General features: G+C 41.0%; 1 protein-coding gene across 1 annotated transcript in view; it reads right to left on the reverse strand.

Annotated features, from left to right (window-relative positions):
- Nucleotides 1–19,403, reverse strand: part of SLC20A2 (solute carrier family 20 member 2) — a 174,242-nt gene extending 154,839 nt beyond the window's left edge. The window contains exon 1 of the mRNA XM_040324961.1: nucleotides 19,314–19,403. The gene's annotated coding sequence lies outside the window, so the exon portion shown is untranslated. The remainder of the gene's footprint in view (nucleotides 1–19,313) is intronic.
- Nucleotides 19,404–19,812: the final 409 nt, after the last annotated feature.

The following is a 19,812-nucleotide window of genomic DNA, read 5'->3' on the forward strand; positions in this document are numbered from 1 at the left end:
TAATCATTAATCCACCAAGAATTATTTAGGCCATAAATATAGAGGAAACTACTATACCTCCTCATCGAAGGGTGGCAGATCTGCATCTCTGTCAGCCAGGCCCTCTTCCTCCGACTCTGCAGGGCTGTGGTCATCTGGGGAATGTCCGCTGGAAGGTAGCATGGAGGAAAGGTTGGAAGAAAGACTGGACATCGTTTTCCTGCCTTCCATTTCGTCCCGCAAAAAAGCCATCTGTTTATAATACCACAGTTTGGGTTCCTTTGCTTGTCTTGCTGCTGCTCCCGATTTTTTGATTTTATTAGCTTTGTATGCTCTCCTGTATGTGCTTCTGAGGTTGGCAAGTTTATCCTTCACCATGTTGGCAGTGCATCCTGGCACCCAAGTTTGCATATAATTTGCTAGCTCTTCTAGTGCTGCCGCTCGTACCTCTTTATTGCAATATAACGAGTGTTTTGAATTCCACAGGATGGGCGTGTCCTGGTATTTTTGAAGTAAGGCCTCTATAGATTCCTTGCTTTGTAGGAGGTCCATTGCAATTTTTGAAAAATTATATTTCTTTTTGAGTCTAGATTACAAAAACATAAACCACAGAAAAATAAATATTCCAAAGGATCAGCGTTGACCTTGATCTAATATGTGTCTTCAAATTTATTACCTATATCTAATTCCAAACACAGTCTCTCTTGTTTAAACAATGATTGGCAGCTCGGCCGCATTGCTTGTACCAAACATTGATTTGCTAGATGCAGAGCCATTGTTCACATTGCAGTAAATATTTTAAATATATTAAATTAAACAATGCTTACAAATGACAGTTTTCATCTAGGCACTCTTTCATGTGTAAATCTCATACCCCTGACAATGGATGACATAAAAGACACTTCCTAATGACCTCTGTACAACCAACACTTGAACAATACTTTGCCTGATCTGAATACACCATTCAAAAACTTGTCAATGAGGTACAGCATTGTTCACATCTCTATTTTGTGAGGTGTCCAAAAGCATTTGGATACCAAAATAACATTGTGGTACCCCATAGACAGAATAGCTTAAAAAGGGTGCAACCAACAGCCCAAACCCCCATCCCATGTGTCTACATTTTCAAGGCCTCTGCTGATCACATTTTTAAATTCCTTACCTTCCTGTCTCTCGCTCCTCGTTTCTCACGCTCGCCTAATTACCGCGTAAGATGCGTAATCACGGCGTAAACCTTTTAAACACTCCGCGTATTTATGAAACCCCGCCCTCGTCACCTTTGCGAGGCCCCTAATCAATGATTTTAGGAAATATGGCGTTAACTGTGTATGTTCTGGATGCGCTCGAAGATTCTCCGCGTAACGGACGTAAACACGTTGTTTGCATTCTCTACACTCCGCGTATGTATTAAACGCCGCCCTCTTCTCCGCCCATGGCGTAAGAATTCATCTTTTCCACGCCCATAATCTCTGTGGGAAAGGAAAGATGGCGATGTCACACGAGCGGGCACGATGCTCTCATGCCACAAGTGAAGGGACAGAGGCAGGGACGTCCCGATCAAGGAAAAGAAGATATAAAGCCACTAATATGCGGTTCCAGGAAATGGTGGAGTTAGTTTACATCATGCGAAAAAAGGACTATGATGGTGAATTAGGGCCATACAAGACCCCTAACCGCCGAAAGGCACATATTATGGACAAGGTGGCGAGGAGAATGCAGAGGATGTTTGGGATCACCAGGTCCAAGGAACAGCTGAGGAAACGATGGTCAGACTTAAAATTGAGGGAGCCACATCAGATGAAGAAAATACTTAAAATTCTGCGTAAAAGTAAGTAAATATATATTGGGTTTGGGGGGGGGGGGTGGTGATTGTCTGCAATAATGTGTTGCCATGTATATTTCACCATCTGCCTCCTTGGCCTGCTTGTAATTTTAAAGACATGTTGTTATTTATTTTTTAGAACATAAATAACTACATATTTACAAACAGTGTTCTTAGTAAACAACGTAACATCACATAGTTTATCAGAAAGGCTCGGTTATTCCAGGAACAACACACCTGGACATGGCTCACTGGCCAAAAACTTTGTTTGTAAACATTGTGTAAAAGCTAGTTCTAGAAAAAAAAAGAAGGAGAATGGGAAAGGCAAACAGGATTCATTCTAAAAACAGTGGTAATAAAGCAGATGTTTTCACATCTGCAATGCAGAGCACCTGTGTCTCCCCAAATCAAAAATGGGTTTTGGTAGGGTATCCCAGAAATACAGTTTAGGGGGGACATCCATGTGTGTCACTTTGCTAAAAAGGGGCAGGATCAGAGCTTGCCATATAGAAGTAATTGCAAAATGTAGGTTTGGTGAAAGATAAAAGTAACTAAATGAAAGCATCTTCTAAGCAATGTGTGCGATTTATGCTCTCCAATATCTGTGTGCTGATGAGTCTACATTTTTTTTGGTTTATTTCAGGGGAAAGAAGTCGCCAGCATTTGGAGGAGGCAGAGAGGGCCAGACAAGGCCAAAATCTGCCATCTCAACATGTGGAGGAGGAGGAGGATGTGGAAGGAGAAGAGGATGTGGAAGGAGAGGAGGATGTGGAAGGAGAGGAGGATGTGGAAGGAGAGGAGGATGTGGAAGGAGAGGAGGAAGGAAGAAAGGAGGAAGGAAGAGAGGAGGAAGAAGTCATTTTGGACTTAGAAGTCATAGCAGATGAAGGGCAAGTGGCGGAAGAACAATTTGGCGAATTGAAAGAAGGTGGATTGATGGATGAAGGAGGAGTCCAAGATGATGGGGAAGTGGTGGAAGAAGGAGGAGTGATTGAAGATGATGGGGAGGTGGTGGAAGAAGGAGGAGTGATAGAAGATGTCGAAGAGGTGGAAAGGAGAAGCCCATCAGGTCAGTGTCACCCTAGCTTGATTCCAAAAAACATATGTAGATAGGCCTCATTGAAAAATAATATTGTAAATGCCATTTTTTTTTTGTTGGTTTAGGGGAGGAGGATGGTGTGCCAAGATTTTCACGTGCAAGTGCTGCTCTAATTATTCAGCAGGTAATGGAGTGCAGCACTGAAATGCACAATATGCGTGAAAGGATGTTTCTCATGGAACAGAATGTAACAAATGTCCTTTTGGAATGCAGCACGGAAATGGACAATATGCGGCAAAGAATGATGGTAATCGAAGCAAATTTTAAGAACATTATTGACATGATGGGCCGTGTCAAAGACTGAAACACCCCCCGCCCATCCCCCGCCCCCACAAACATTTTAACAGTTTGAATAATGAATACGCCAAAATTTGAAGATACACACACAGTGTGCCAACATGTGCTATCTGCCATCACAGAATATCTAATGTCTGTGCTTTGTGGGTCCAACCCCCTCCTCCATCCTCAAGTAGTTGAGAGGAAGGGTTTGCTCCCACAAAACACAGACATTGATCACCCATGATGTCAGATAGCACATGTGGCCATTTGTCTGTTGAACCAATGACATTTGGCGAGTTTGCACTGAATGTGTGTATCTTCCAATTTTGGCGTGTTCCAGTGTGAAAGCACACCATGACTGACTGCTGTTGTGAGTTTTTATATTTTTTGAATTTGATTTTGTTACTTTTTGACCATGTTGAACATTTTGGGATACTATAAAGTTTAGACCATAAAGAATAAACAACGCCAAAAATTATTTTCAATATATATATAGAATTATAAATCTCTCTAATCACTGAATTTAGTGAAGTAGAGATTTGACTCCAAATTCTCACCCAAAAATTTTGTTTTAGAAAAACACACCAAAAACAACAAAAATGGTTACAAAATTATTGTTTTTTGTGCCTAAAAAATATGGCCAAAAATAAATTTAAGGCGGTAAACACCCCACCAAATATAATCTATATATATATATATATATATGTAAACAATAAATCTAACTATATTTGAGGAAAAAAAAAGTGAACTTGTTAATAAATGTATAATCTGCATAATATTTTTGGTTGAATTACCTGAAAAAAAAAAAAATTTTTTAAAAAATTTTGAAGACTCCTAAGTACAAAAGCAGGGAGTAATGAAAAAAATCAAAAAATTTTTTTGGGGTCATGAACAAGCAAAAATAAAAAAAAATTGACCTCAACATTTACAAATGGAGTTGCTTCTTATTTCTAGACTCAATACCCTGTTTGTAGATGAGTGAATACTGTGCAAAATGTGGTTAGTTACTAAAAGTGGAGAAATCAATTATGCATTACAATTGAAGAAGTTAGTTAGAGAACCAGGAAGACAGAAAAAGAGAAAAAGCATTAATGACAAACAACTGTATAAAGTCCAATGGTCTAATTATTTATTATTTTTTAGAATATTCCTTTCTTTGGGGGCCGAATTAGAAAGAAATATGATCTGGCATAGCAATGGCCCCCCGACCCATGAAGTACTCAACATATTTGTCGCGTACCTCACGAGCTGATTGGGGGGCCAAGCCAGCGCGACCAGTGTCCAGCCCGGGAAGGGGATCTGAGGGTAGTCTTGCCTCAGAACCGATGTCGGGTAGGTACGTCTGGGAGTGCCTGCGTAAAAAGTTGTGCAAAATGCAGCAGGCAAATACAACGGTGTCCAATTTATATTCCGCCAGATGTATCGATGTCCTGAACAGGCGGAACCGGTTGGTGAGTATCCCAAAGGCATTCTCGACTACCCTCCGAGCCCTGGCCAACCGAAAATTAAACACACTCCTCTCTGAGGTGAGGGTCCTCTGGGGAAAAGGCCGCATGAGGTGAGGACCAAGCCCGAAAGCCTCGTCCGCTAGGAACACAAACGGAAGTCCTTCCACATTATCTTCATCTGGTGGCAATGCCAGACCACCAGCTTGGAGACGATCATAGAAATCAGTCCGTGCGAACACTCCCCCATCAGACATCCGGCCATTCTTCCCCACGTCCACATATAGAAACTCATACTGTGCCGACACCACCGCCATCAACACAATACTATGATAACCCTTGTAATTATAATAGTAGGACCCCGAGCGGGGTGGGGGCACAATGCGGACGTGTTTCCCATCTATTGCTCCACCGCAGTTTGGAAAATCACACCGCTGGGCAAATTGGGAAGCCACAGACTGCCATTCCTGTGGTGTGGAGGGTAGCTGTGGGGACAAACAAAATTAGAGATTTAGTACTTTGTAACAAATACATCCTACAAGCATCCTTGTGACAGTTCACAGTATTAAAATTGCATTAGAAAAATGTGCATGGAGAATTTGGAAAATGAAATATATAGGGCCACTTCATTAAGAGACTCCACAGCCCTCTGATGGGGACAATAAAAGTTTGAAGGGGGGGGGGGGGGGAAAAAACCCCAAAAAGTCCTGTTTGAAAAAATGGCAAGGTGGGTTTGTCCCTAGGATAGCATGCTGGACAGGTTAATATTGGGTAAGGGACAAATATGCAGGTAGGCCAAGAATAAAACATGTAAAGCTGATATCAACATGCATAGGGAGAAAAGCTAACGTTAGTTAAACACACAGCATATCTGGGAAAATAAAAATAAAGTTAGTTGGCCACATTATTAGAGCCAGGAAACTTACCTTAATATACTCCTCATGCATAACTTTGATGATGGCAGCACACGTGTCCGGTATGATGACCCCAAGCGCCTGCGGAGAGATGCCTGTCGAGAACTTGAGGTCCTGCAGGCTCCTCCCAGTCGCCAGGTACCGCAACGTGGCAATAAGCCTCTGCTCGGCCGTGATGGCTTGGCGCATCACAGTGTCCTGCCTCGTGATATAGGGGGACAGAAGATCCAGCAGACGGTTGAATACGGGGTCCGTCATGCGGAGAAAATTCCTAAAGTCATTAGGATTATTCTCCTGGAGTTCCCTAAGCAGAGGCATATGTGAGAACTGGTCACGCTGGCGCAACCAATTCTTGGTCCAGAAACGCCTCCGCCCCCTGTTTCTGGCCAAAGTACTGGACAAATGAACATATCCAGCAGCCATCCCATAAACAGCACCAACTCGCGAAAATTGACGCTGCTGCTCCATCATGGCTTCAAACCGGCCGGCTGGTCAGTCAAGAACACACTGAAACAGAAAGCACTCGCAAATCCAGCACTACCTGCGACAAACGCGCGACAAACAGATACGAGCGCACAGGATGCAACTGCTAAAGCAGAAACAACCTGCTTGCCTATAGCCGAATGACAACTACGTTACCGCAAGCACACGCACTGAACCCGTGAATACACGCTGTCAAAGCCTGGAGACCGAGAAGCGCGAATCAGCTCTAACCAAACCTTCACTAACACGAGCAAACACGTAACTAGCAAAAGAGGAACAGAGGGCGGCGCCATTAACTTTGGTCTTCCCCTTTATAGTGACGTCGTACGTAGTTTACGTGCACGCGTTCCGGTACGACGGGAATTTGGTCCGCTGGTGTGTACACGCCAGCGGAACAAAACACAAATCAGCCTTGTACGCCGGAAACTGTCGGGCAGACAGTTTCCAGCGCACAGATCCGGTCGTGAGTACAAGGCCGTACTGTTGTAAAATGCTGCAATGTAACTGTATTGTGTAATCTTTTTTTGCACTTAATTAGATCCACTGACTTGATTAGGGCATGTGACCAATTGCATTTTCTTTCTTTTTTTAAGCATTGCTCTGCAAGTGGACCAATGGGATTAGTTGTAAAGCAACAACTCAGCAGTTTGGTAAAGTTTAACCGATTGCCGACCGGCGCACTCCAATATACGTCGGCAGAATGGCAAGGGCAGGCAAATGGGCGTACCTGTAAGTCCTTTTAAATTTGCTGCCCAGCGGGTGCATGCGTCCGTCGTGTGCCTTGTGAGTGCGCCCGCGGGGCTCGGGAACTCGATGTTCCCGGGCGGTCTGCGATTGCGGTTGACAAAAGCAGAACAGGGGGATGCCTTTGTAAACAAGGCATTACCGTGTTCTGCCTAGTGACCTGTCAGGGATCTACTGTTCCCCGTGATCGGGAACAGTGATCGCTGATGTGTCACTGGTAGCTCCTCCCCCAACACTTAGAATCACTCCCTAGGACACACTTAACCCCTTCAGCGCACCCTAGTGAGTAACCCCTTCACTGCCAGTGTCATTTTTACAGTAATCAATGCATTTTTATAGCACTGATCGCTGTAAAAATGACAATGGTCCCAAAAATGTGTCAAAAGTGTCCGATGTGTCTGCCATAAAGTCACAGTCACGATAAAAATTGCTGATCGCCGCCATTACTAGTAAAAAAATAATAATAATAAAAATGCCATAAAACTATCCCCTATTTTGTAGACGTTATAACTTTTGCGCAAGCCAATCAATATACGCTTATTGCAATTTTTTACCAAAAATATGTAGAAGAATACGTATCGGCCTAAACTTAGAAAAAAATTGCTTTTTTTTTTTTAAATGGGGATTTTTATTATAGCAAAAAGTACAAAATATTGGTTTTGTTTTTCAAAATTGTCGCTGTATTTTTGTTTATAGCGCAAAAAAATTAAAACCGCAGAGGTGATCAAATACCACCAAAAGAAAGCACTATTTGTGGGGAAAAAGTACATACATTTTGTTTGGGAGCCACGTCGCACGACCACGCAATTGTCAGTTAAAGCAACGCAGTGCCGAATCGCAAAAAGTGGCCCCGTCATTTGGCAGCCAAATGGTCCGAGGCTGAAGTGGTTAAAGCATGTACGCAATCTTGAAAAATTTTTATACTGAAAATCACCCATATAGTTCATTCTCATTCAATACATTTTTATGCCTTTTATTGCATTGGAACAGTCAATTTAATGTTGTATTTTTTACACTGTTAAACAGAAATAGGGTTTTTATTACCAAGGACAATCTTATATCTGTGTCTCCACACCAACTTTCCATATATATTTACGAATATCTTTCATGCCAAAGAGTTATAAACAAATATTAACCTTTTTTGTATAATATATTTTTTTTAAATGTCATACCCAATAGTATGTGCTTTTATAGTATAAATTAGCCATATACTTCACATCAAAATAGTTCATTCACAAAGTATAAGAACGTCTTAATATTAGATAATACATCATTTGAAAAAGCCACTTAAAGTGTTGTTATTAGGCAATTAATACGGTATGTCAAACTACAGTGAAAACCCTAGGCCTTCTTCCAGTATCTCAGCACTATGGAAATATCAGGTTTTCGTCATCACGACTTACTCTCAAGTCGTGATGACCAAACGCATCGGGGCATGACCTTACGGTGACTGGAAGTGACCTGTGCATTCCACGATCAGGAAGAGACAAACCAGGAAGTGTGTGAATCTCATCATCTCCTGGGTCATGTGGAATGCATTTTTATGTCTAGACAGTCTACTATATAGTTTGACTGATGGTGTTTTATGGAATATACCTATTTGGAAATTAATAAATCGTGAGAGATAAACGGAATTATGCTATATGAGCCTTCTTTCTGTCCGAGTACCGGTGGAGACCCCAGGATATGCTGTGACACCTTCCATCATACTGAGGACAGCCGTGGCTAACATATCAATGTCTAATGTGTTCATCTGTCTGGTGAGTGTGAACCAAAATCAGGAGTGTGACGCACAGACTCTGGTGTGAGGTGCACATTTATTTACCACAATAAGATCACCATCTGTGTCTCATCTTGACCTTCTCTCGCCATCTGTCAACATTATATTCCCTGTGTGCCACTAAGTCATGATAACTGATCATAATTGATTATGACAAAAGCGCTACTGTTATGATTATAGGCACTTGAGCTAGATTTATGTACCTTTTTTTTTATTACAATTTTTACAGAATGAATACAGTATAGCCAATATAATCAGGACACTAATATATGTATACTGTATATCCAGTATATGTATAGTGTATATTCAATATAATTCGGTACATGCATGTAAAGTTAAACCTTCCTTTAGCTTTTGGATAAAGTAAGGCTAAAGTAGGAATAATTTTTGCTGTTTTTGTCCTAGAGACAGAACAGGAATTAAGAGGAAATCACTCCAAAGTAAAGGGAACTCCCCTTTTATACAATAGTCACCAGAACAAGTGTCCCTATTGAAAGATTTCCACTTCCCTCCTGTTCCTGTGGCACATGGGTCTTCAAACTACGGTCCTCCAGTTGTTCAGGAACTACAATTCCCATCATGCCTAGTCATGTCTGTGAATGTCAGAGTGTTACAATGCCTCATGGGATGTGTAGTTCTACAACAGCTGGAGGACCGTAGTTTGAGGATCCCTGCTGTGGCAGCTCTAAAATTTTGTATTCACCCTCACTTATTGTAGCAAAAACTATGGTCACTCACGGAAATGTGACAATGGTTATAATTCTTTCCTAGTCTATCCTTTTTGTACACTTCAAGCAGTGCGAAAGAAGGTCAAAAACTGAAAAATGCATGCTGGGATGGATGTTTTTCATGGATAGCCACACTGTATCACTTAGATTCAAACTGTGGAGCAGGCATCCGTTTATATAAGCTGATTTCTTATAGCAAGAAAAAAAGAGCCTTAGAAGTGTCTGCCAGATCTTCCAATACTTACTCTACTGAGACGAAAACTTCAGAAGTGTCAGCCAAGTTTCTTCCCATACTGCAAATTATAAGGAAATGTATTGGCAGGTGTTACATCTAAAGTGATGTAGATGAGTAGAAGGTTAGGTAGAAGTCTATAAACAAAATATGGCGATGATTTTCAGATTTAGTAACATGATGTCAGTATGAAAATTCTGCCAATGTATACAAGCTGACACAATTATTTTGGCAGGTGGAGACCTTTTGTAGATATTGTTCTTAAACCTGCTTGATCCATACAGTTCTTCATAGGAAAGAGATTAGTATACAGTATAATCAATCTAATATTTTGTTTTTTATTTATGGATCTCCAAAAACAAGAAGTAACCTGTAAACCCTGATTAGCGATAATATGAGATGGCTATGAATATCAAACTATCAAAAATATTTGTGTAGGGAAAAAAACAAAAAACGATTGGGATTTTTTAACCACTTCAGCCCCGAAAGATTTGGCTGCTCTATGACCAGGCCATTTTTTGCGTCATTTTAACGAACAATTGCACGGTCGTGCGAGGCTGTACCCAAACAAAATTGTCAGGGATGGGGTTAACACTAGGGTGAGATCAATGGGTTAACTGTGTTCCCTCGTGTGTGTTCTAACTGTATTGGGATCTGACTAACTAGAGGAGATGACAGATTGTTGTCCCTAACTAGTAGGAACAGACAATCTGTCTCTCCTCACAGAACAGGGATTGTGTGTTTACACACACACACGTTCATGTTCTGGCTGTCGTGCCCACAATCGTGCGTGGCCGGCATTCATCGTGACTGCCGGCCACGCACCGCCTCCTATCCCCACTTAAAGGGCCAAAGTACAACTACGACGGTTCGCCGGACGTGCTGACCTGCTGCAGTATAATGACAGCGGCTGGTCGGCAAGCGGTTAAAGTAGACCTTCAGTCATTTTTTCAACTTTCCGTCTATTAAGTCTTCAGCCCTTGTTGTTTTCATTTTGGGAAGTAAAACATTTTTTTTTTATGCCAGTAAATACCTTATACAGCCCATTTCCTGTTTCTTGTCTGGTCATTAGCCTAGACTTATAATATCATTCACAGCTCTCTCTCTCACTCTTGTAAGAGCTTGCCAGGAAGGGAAGGGGGGGGTCACAAGAGGGCCATGAGAGCTAGAGGTGTGCCTCTGTGTGTCTGTTGAAATCCAGGAAGTAAACATAAAGCAGCTTCACAGTTAAAATGGATGCAACCAGACTTATTGGAGGGAGATTTCTGCAGCATATTCAGCAAGTACAGAATCAAAGTATATATACTGTACAATAATATGCAAAGTGGTTGGAGGGAGGCTTCAGAATGGCAAAGTTGTTTTTATTTCAAATTATCTGAGCAGATGGCAGTTCCTATTTAAGTGAAGTGGATTAGAGAATAAGTCAGTAAAGGTCAATAACAACCCAGTTAACTGTCTATTCTGTCCAAGGGGTTATAACCCGCCCTTACTCGGTCCAAAATGAAAAAAAAAAGTTTTGCCTATAGATTTGCCTACTTTAAAAATCTATTCATGTAGTAGTCTTATTTTTAAAGCCCAATCTGCATTCCTTTACTGAGATCTGACCTCCTGTTAGAGAGTGGCGATGCATGTTCTCTGTGGTCTCACTGTATGTAGGAAATTAGCCACTCTCTCTTACTCGCTCCTGAGATGAACTAGGGATCATGGGATTAGTAATGCACATGACTGCAACTAACAAGAACTGTCTGTTCCAAACAAAGAGAAGTAAGGTGGAAAAGGGGAAGTTTGGGATGTTACACGGAAGCAGAAGAACAGTAGGAAACACTTTGATGAAAAAAGATTACAGGGTTATTAAAGTGGTTGTAAGAGATCACCTTGTAAAATAACCCATTCAGTTTAAAAAAGAAACGTAAAGGAAAAACATTTGTGTATAAATAAAAAAAAAAACGTTATAAATACAATTTTTCCCTTTTTTATAAGTGATTAGGTAATATCTGTTCTCAGATGCTCAGTGGCGGTGCGTCCATAAGGGGCACATGGGCACAGCCCCCTCTCTCCTGGCACCATTCTTTTACCATAGATAGCTTATGGAAAGCATTGCATATGGTCGCCTCTGACACCCCCTATTCAGGTGTCCGTGCCCCTTTTCAGGTGCCTGCACCTGAATTACAGTGGCGGGAGTGTTTTTTGGAAGCACCTGATTAGAGCCATAGGCTCTAATAGGTGCCCAAAAAGGTGAATAGTGGGCCCCATGCTGGGCGTTCACTGTTCACTCAGCTGTGTGTTAGCAAAGCGAATGAATTCATGGCACAGTGGCTGCGTTTGATGGGCACAGTGGCTGCACTTGATGGGCACAGTGGCTGCGCTTGATGGGCACAGTGGCGGCAAGTGATGGGCACAGTAGCTGCATTTGATGAGCACAGTGGCTTCAATTGATGGGTTTTTTTACGTTTGTTTGCGCATCCCCAAAAATTTTGAGCACAAGCCGCCACTGCAGCTGCAAAAGAGCTAAGGGGAGGAGACTCAACAGAATATATGAGTTTCCTATTATAAATACAATTTTTTTCCTTTTTTAGAAGTGATTAGGTAATCTCTGTTCTCAGTTGCATAAGAGCTGAGGGGAGGAGACTCAACAGTACACTGAGCTTCTCAGTGAAAGGCTATGCAAGTGAGTGTGTCAGGACAAGTCTGATCATTGAAGAAAAGCAGGCAGAGTTCCCAACACAGCACATGGTGTGTTCTCATGCCTAGTGTGGTTAGTTTTTAATAGAAAAGCAGAGGGACTCACAGGAACACCAGGGATTCCACACAAAGGAAGCAATACAAAAGAAACAGGATACTATTTCACACAAGAACATGGTACAGCAGGTGCATATCAACAATGTGAACATGAGTTGATATACTCTTTTTAGTAGTGGATGTGTGTGGATTTGTTTGGGAGAATAAAAATATCACTTATCAATTTAATATTGGCAGTGCCTATCCTGAGCATTGAAATCTTTCAGTCATCTCTAACTTTAAAACAGATCAAGTTGTAGGTCTACAGAGCCCTAGTTTCAATTAAACCCCTTAAAAAATGGTTAAACTGTTTTGAAAATAAGTGATACCATATATTGGATTTTTATTGTCACCTTAAGTACGGTAAGTCACAGTAGACAATACAGAGGCTAATAAAGTAATCTTTCCATAAATAAATCACCACACGCTGATAAACTGGCTTTACTAATATAGTCCTGAAAAAGTGTTAGGCAACAGTTTAATAGCACAGTCAAAGGGCTGGTGAGGTGGAAGTCAGTCAGTCACTGTATGCATCAGAAAGTTATAATATACAAGGACAAATAAGGTATGGGCAGTCAGAGCAACTGAAAGGTCTCAGTCATGCATATGGCAGATAAAAAATAAGTACATGCACTGCTGATGACAGTCCCCTTACCTACTAAGGAATTGACAGATTAGAGGGAGGGTTTGCATCAATCTTCCAAGTTGCATCCGGGCAGCCAAGGCACCCTGTGACCAGCCAAGGAAACCCATGACCAGCCAAGGCACCCTGTAAACCAGCCAAGGCAACCCATGACCAGCCAAGGCACCCTGTAAACCAGCCAAGGCAACCCATGACCAGCCAAGGCACCCTGTGACCAGCCAAGGAAACCCATGACCAGCCAAGGCACCCTGTGACCAGCCAAGGAAACCCATGACCAGCCAAGGCACCCTGTGACCAGCCAAGGAAACCCATGACCAGCCAAGGCACCCTGTGACCAGCCAAGGCAACCCATAAACAGCCAAGGGACCCTGTGCTGGCTATCGAATTTGTTTATGTTTATCCTCACAATGCAAGACTTTTTGAATACATCTTCTGCATTTTTGTACTTTGTTATGAGGCTATAACTGGGCCTCAGGATTGTTTGTTTTTAAACTTGAGGTCCACTTAAGAATGTTGTCTTAAACGGACTCAGGCTTGAATAGGTCTGGTGCTAAGAGATTCGATTGTGTGAATGAGCTAGACTTCAGGACTGCATAATGGGCAACAAATGCAGACATATGAAGATTATCAGCTCCGGGAGCAGATTTAAGCGGTGGTAAACCCTGCTTTGTTAGTTTTACCTACAGGTAAGCCAATAATAAGTCTTACCTGTAGGTGAAATTAATATCTCCTAAACGTGCACCATTCAAGAGATATTTACCCTGCATGCAGCCGCTGACATCAGTGGTGCAAGCGCTCTTTTGACCTTCAGAGCTTCTTTCCGGGAACCGAGGGCTCGCGTACGCATGCACAGGATTGATGTCATCGTGGCTCTGGCCACTAACAGCAGAGCCACGATCCTGGAAGAAAGGACAGGAGAAGATGCCAGCCCTCTCAGCATGCGAGCGGGCGCCACTGTAAGGGCTTTGTACTAAGGTGAGTATTTTATAATGTGCTGGTATGCGATGCATACCAGCACATTACACCATTGTCTTGCAGGTATTTTTTTCAGTGGTTTACTACGCTTTAAGTACCATCTGCCTGGAGTTTGCATGTTCTCCCTGTGCCTGCGTGGGTTTCCTCCGGGTGCTCTGGTTTCCTCCCACACTCCAAAGACATGCTGGTAGGTAAATTGGATCTTGTCCAAATTGGCCCAGTATATATATGTATATCTGTGTGTATGACTGTGTGTCCAAAGCGTGTCACGATCCTACGGGGTAAAATGACTGCACCAGCCAAGCAGACTCTGGCTGGAAAAAGCGCCCAGAGGCGATTCAATTCGTATGAGTAGCTCTATACAAGTCATTCATTCATTCATTCACTATGCCCCATTTACACATGTGGAAAAAAAAAGACCACCTGTCAGTTTTATCAGACAGACCTGATTGAAAGCTCCATCTAAGTCTATGGGCAGGCAAATCTAAATCCCTAAATCCGTCCAGGTCTGAAAAAAAAAAATGGAAATTGTCTCTATCCCTTTTAATTTTTACAGACCTAAACGTGATGGATCAGAGGTAGTCTGATCTAAATGGAAGCAAGTACACAGGATCCCACATAAAATGATATGCTCGTGTGCATGTGCCATGTTAATATGTATGTTAGCGAGATGGGTCATACAAACGTCTTTTGGCAGTGGGGAGGGGTTTATGATTAAGCTGCAATTTTAGAGTAAATCTCATAATAAGTCTTACTGCTCAGTGTTTTGCAATGTCTTGCTGTGTGGCAAAGTTCATCTATCGCTCCCACAAAATTCTGAGATCAGGTGGTAATTGTTATGGTAAGCTTTGGAATGTAGCAATCTGCTGTACAGACAGAGTACAATAGTTTTTTTGTTTCAGAAGGGAGGAAATTGTTTTTCACATGACCGTAATTATTTTAATGATTAATCTCACCCGTGCAGCCACAGTGATAATGTGAACACATTTTAACTGAATGGCAACCTGCTTTGGTTCATTACATTCAAAATACAAAGATTATACCATTTGTGAGCCACCAATGAAGTTTCAATTTACAGTAGAAAAAAAGGTTCTGATTGATTGATTTGTCAGTATGTGCATTGCCTTATTAGCTAAACCTATACCAGTAAAAACAAAATTTCTTATGTAGTTAAAGTAAAACAATTATAAAGAAAAGTTTGAGTGCTGCTGTTACTGATCTAATAAAATTGCTGGTTGCATGACTGTTTCTTTGAAACACTGGGGTTTACTTAAAGTACACCCTCACTTTTCTTTTGTAGATGCCAAATCCTTGACCCACCCTTTAACACATTTGGAAACTATTTTTTTTGGGGGGGGGGGGTAGCAAGCACTTTCTTTGTAGGGTACCTATTCTGACTTCCTTATTCATCACCTAGGCGAGAATGGCGTTTGCTCGAGTGAAGACTGACGATAGTACTGAAGTTTTCAGATTGTACCGAGACAACTAATCATGTGCAAGCAAAAATCTTCTTTTGATCAACCGCACTGACTTTGAAGAAATCATTCAGATCAGAAATATTCAAGTGAAATTAAAACTCCCCATGCTATTAATCTCTATAGTAACAGGTTCTGTGTAAAACAAAATCAATGTTTTTGTAATTATTAAACCTTAGTACCTAGCACTCAAGTGTGTTATCCTGATGCTATGATCTTCTATTGTTATACACTATAAATAAGGTAACACCTCCTAAAGAGGTCATGTGACGAAACATACTGGGCTGGGATACAGGAAGCTAACTGTGTTGAACAAGAGCCTGACACCTGGTGAGATATTGAGAATGGTCTGTATTCGCATTGAGAGATAATGGAGCCAGCCGGTAATACAAGAGTGATTCAACCCGGGTTTAAGGGGAATGCACAATATAATATGAGCACATATATTGATGGGTTTGAGAGTATATTTAAATAAAAAGGTTTTACACTAGTAGAGTTCTGTTTTTTCTATAATATGGCAACAATTACCCTGGAGTGAAAAAGCTTCTGCCTAGGACGTATTAAACCCTTGGGGGGAAAATGCATTTTTCCAGAGAGGTCATGGTCATCTGGTGAGTGTGGTGGTGAATCACAGTAGAGCATAAGAAACACAAAATAAATAAATGTATAGTATTCTTTTGCACTTTGAACACAAACATCATAGATTAATTTACAGAGGAACAGCATTGGAAAGCATTTGGACACTTTGTATATTGACTATTATGTTATGCCTCGTACACACGACCGGTTTTCCTGTCAGGAAAACTGCCATGAGAGCTTTTGGCCGGGAATCCCAGCTGTGTGTATGCTCCATCGCAGTTTTCCCGACAGGAAAACTGCTGGGGAAAAAAAAGGAACCAGCTCTCTTTTTTCCCGACTGGATTCCGAGCGGGAAGCCGGCAGTTTTCCTTTGGGAAAAAACTGCGGTGGAGCATACACACAGCCAGGTTTCCCGACCAAAGCTCTCATGGCAGTTTTCCTGTTGGGAAATCCGGTCGTGTGTAAAGGGAAAAAGTTACTGAGCAGGTTCTCGGTATTCCCCTTGGTTTTCCCGGTGGACTTTTTACCGTCGGGAAAACCGATCGTGTGTACTAGGCATTAGAATTCGCTAATGAAATAGAAATGGTGAATTCTTGTATTTTTGATGATTGAAATTATTTATGCACAGTAGCACTTTATGTGAATGATGAATTTATATGTTTTTCACGATTAAATTATGGGTGATATTTATAGTGTATCAAAATAGAAGATAATAGCATCAGGATAACACAATAGAACTGTGAACTGCATACTTATTTTGGGTTAGTGACTCAGAAAGTAATAAAGACACTGGGTTTTCATGTCAATCAGGCAAATTGAATTATAATCAGAAAGCATCAACAATGGCGGCCTGTCTGTCAACTAAGCTTTGTTTTCCTTTAAAATAGTAGCTATACAGTAATTATATTAAAAAGACAAGAAGGATAGAATGCGTCAAAAGCACAATTTTCACAAAGACATCCTCACCCAACTCATCTTTAGTTTTGTTTTATGTCAACCTGACACTATAAAGCTCAATACCAGTTATAAAGCACTTCAATGACTATGTTATTAACCAGAGACACAAAAACATCTAAGCCTTCTGCTTAACAGGGTTCTTCAAAAACCAGCTAGTTTGTTCATGAGTTAGGGGCATCTTTTAAAAGTCCTGGTTTGACAGGTAACATTGTTTCATTTGGTGAGGCTGAAGTGTCAGACCCGGTTCACACTGGTGCGTCACGACAGGCGGCTCAGCCGCCTGACGTGTCGCGTCCCATTGAATGCAATGGAACCGTTCTAATAGGAGCGACGCAAGTCGCTCCGACTTAGAAAAAGGTTCCTGTAGTATTTCGGGGGCGGCTCGGGACGATCTGCATTGACTTCTATACAGAAGTCGTTTTGCGAATCGCCTCTGAAGTCGTCCTCAGGACGACTTGCAGAGTCGCCCCCGAAGTCGTGCCGCCTATGTGTGAACCGACTCTCAGGGTAAAATTATTATAAAAAAGAACATATGAATTACTTCACATAATTCCCATGTTTTATCCTTTTCAAGTACAGAAGAAACTGTTGATCTTCCTGAAAAATCACTTAAGCATTTTTGGGGACTGGGTGGTGACAGCCCTGTTCAATCTTTTGCAAAACTACTACTACTACTAACACTACTATTACTCAATCCCTACCCTTGTCTTATTGTTCACAAGACATTATTAGGCTGCAGTCCAAGATAAAAACTGAAGGGGGGGGGGGGGGCTTATTAAACATGATCTGAATTTATGACATGAACAATAGGTATTATTTTGCACTTATTGAACTGTGCAGTGTAGATTTAACAAGCCAAAGGGTAGCAAATCAGAGAGATTCATTACAAGGGTTTACATACACATTAAACTCAAAGAATTTCTTTTTACTGCACCCCAGTAAGAATATATCCACATGCCCCCTTCAGTATGGTGTCAAAGATCTGAAAAATGTAGCACATGATTTTTTGCTGCTCAAATCCCAAATCTGACTGTCCTACCTGGAAATACAAGGGTATACTTTGTGTAACTATTCCAAAAATGTAGACATCTTTTTTTACCCACTGCATGCTTGTGTGACTTCCCTGTCAGATTTAAATAGAGCCATTGTCAAATCTAAAAATACCCATAGGTTTTCCCTTGTGAAAGGTTGCTGAAAATCATTTTGCTGTCTTTTAATTGGTCTGCATAAGAATATCAATATATTTTATCAGGCATCACTTTGGGGGTTGATTTACTAAAGGCAAATAGCACTTTTTCAAGTGCAGTTGCACTCTGCAAGGGCATTTGTGCCAGAGCTTAGTAAACGAGTTAAAGCTTTACTTTGACAAGAATACCCCGTTCACGGAAATATAAAAAAAACAGCAGTATTTTTGCATACACGTGGTTGGATGATGGAAGTCAGCAAAACGTCCTCTCAAGCCCTGGAGCAAATGCCCTTGCAGAGTGCAGCTTCACTTGCAAAATGCACAGTCTATTTGCTTTTAGTAAATCAATCGCTTTATGTTAAGGTCTGCCCTGAATACATAACACCTTTACAAGAATGAATACGACTTTTTATTTATTTTATATAGTTAAAATATATACTCATTCCTAAGCAGTGGAATTCATTTACTAAAGGCAAATAGGCTATTTACTTTTCAAAATGCATATGCACTTAGCTTAATGAATGTGGTGAAAATGTACTTTCGAATATCCAATCACATGCAAGGAAAACTCAAAACAATATTTTTGATTCTCCTTATTTACTAGGCTAAGTGAAAATTCCCTTGCACAAAGTGAACAATATATTTGCCTTTAGTAAATTAACGTCAGTGTCCTGCATGCAAGTAATTGCAGGCAAACTGTAAATCTATTAAGACAATGCAAATGTTTATTTCCTGGAAAATAGACAGAGCATGCTAACTACAAATGCACAGGCTTTACAGAAGATAATCTAGGCAAATACTGAAGCTATGACTAGTTTTATCCTTCCAGCAAAGTGTACCCTTATTTGTACAGAGCTTCAGCAATGCAATATGATGGCCTGGTTATGATTCGAAGGAGACACATAAACACTACATGATGCAGACATCTCGCTAACTGCCAGGAAAAAAAAAACTAGACCGCAGCACAACATACATTTTAATTTTTTATCCATTTACTATATTCGTTTTTAAAGGTAAGCGGATTTTAGTCCAAATAAAAAAAAGTATCATGGACAGTACTCAATTGTCTTTGTTTGCAAGTGCACTAATACGGCTATAACCACTACAAGCATAAAGGCGAGCAGAATGTTTGCATAAAAATACATTTTTAAAAAATAAATAAAAGGATTCCACAGGCAACTGCAGAACAATTCAAAAAAACAAAATCATAATTACCTGCATGACACTTGTGTGAAAGACTTCAAATGGTGTAGCTGCAAAGTCACACACTAGTTCTTACCGGTTACACTTGCAGCAGCTGCTATAATTCCATGCTTAGGCATCCCAGAAAGAACCATAAATAACATGATCGCATTGGGGGTGGGACGCAAAGGCAGATCGGTGTGACAGTTACCCTTCCTAAGTTTCTCTTAGGAAAAAAAAAAGTTTTTCTCCACACCCTCTGCTGTCACTCAAAACCCAACTATTTTCTTTAACCTGGAGTACAAAGCTGCAAACCAAATCCTCAGCAGGCTACAACACACTGCGTAGATGCATGGAGGTTACAGTATGATCATTTTTTATTAGTCTAGCTCCTTAGCTGCAACACTGCATCCTAAAAATAAACTGCTTTCATTGGACTTCTCATAGTCTCCCACGGGTCTGGACAGCGTTACATAAAAACAGTAGTAAGAAGACTGAAGCCAGAATAGAATTCGTTTTTTAATAAGCGTAT

This window comes from Rana temporaria, chromosome 1 (genome assembly GCF_905171775.1).
Source record: "Rana temporaria chromosome 1, aRanTem1.1, whole genome shotgun sequence".
NCBI classification, from domain to species: Eukaryota; Metazoa; Chordata; class Amphibia; order Anura; family Ranidae; genus Rana; species Rana temporaria.